Source organism: Penaeus monodon, chromosome 15, assembly GCF_015228065.2.
Source record: "Penaeus monodon isolate SGIC_2016 chromosome 15, NSTDA_Pmon_1, whole genome shotgun sequence".
Classification (NCBI taxonomy): domain Eukaryota; kingdom Metazoa; phylum Arthropoda; class Malacostraca; order Decapoda; family Penaeidae; genus Penaeus; species Penaeus monodon.
In genome coordinates, this window is record NC_051400.1 from 4,078,218 (window position 1) to 4,079,315 (window position 1,098).

A 1,098-nucleotide genomic window follows, 5' to 3' on the forward strand; every position below is an offset into this window, starting at 1 on the left:
AAAGTATATGAATTATATGCTGTAGATATTTTCTTCTTTTTAACGTCTTTATCAGAACTTGAATTTGGTTTAAAAAATAATTATCAGTTAAGGAGAAGGCTAAACTAGAAAAATATACGTAAAGAAAAATACTGAAACACAAGGACAATATCAATCCTAATTCTGTTACATCAGCTAGAAAATCCATAAACAAACTGCACACAAAAATTAACAGATTTTTGGGGTAAGCTAAGCATAACGTCTTCACTGCAATATTCCAGCTTCGAATTGCTGAAGGCTGATGTAACCGCCCCTTCTTTTGCCCTTTCTTTATCTTTCTCTATTTACCTTGTATCTGGCATTTTTCACTTTGAGAACCATGTCGCATTGATGGTTATTTATATAACAAAGCAATAAGTAGAGTAAATGAATGTATGCGTAGGTAAACTTGCGAATACTGTATGACTAAATAAATTCTCTTACATAGATGTACGCGCGCGCGTGTGTGTGTACAAAGATAAAGACTATAGACTTTACCAAAGGAAAGGCACATCAAAGTATTCGAAACTCTTTTAAGTAAGGAATTCGTCTGATACAAGAACTTTACATACTATCCATGACATCACATGGATATATGTCTAACTGATATCAAATATATATCCCTACCTAATACCTGGGAACATATTCATTCATAATTGGGTTATTTATTACGATCGTACCACATCCTATCAATGCATCATAAGCAGTATTTTGAGGCTCCTTGGCGAAGTTTATAGTATCTGATGAAAAAGAAACTATGAAGGGGGTATATTTCAAGAGTTGCTGTCTCTTATTTATTTATTTATTTTCCTGATACTATAGACTAAGTATCACACATTTGCTAGGCACAGTGAATATCAGATTTATTATGATTTGCGGCTCTTGTTGGCGCACATAATGACGTTGTAGAAGGCATTGGCCTTGGCAGATACAGAGATCCAAATGGTGAACAGAACTCTGTGCCTGTTGGACATTCCCTTCCAACTAATGACGTCGTAGGAGGGTCCATGCCATGAGCCTTTTTTTCTTGTGCTATAGAGGTTAGTGGCTTTGTTTACTGCATATATGTATATGTTTACG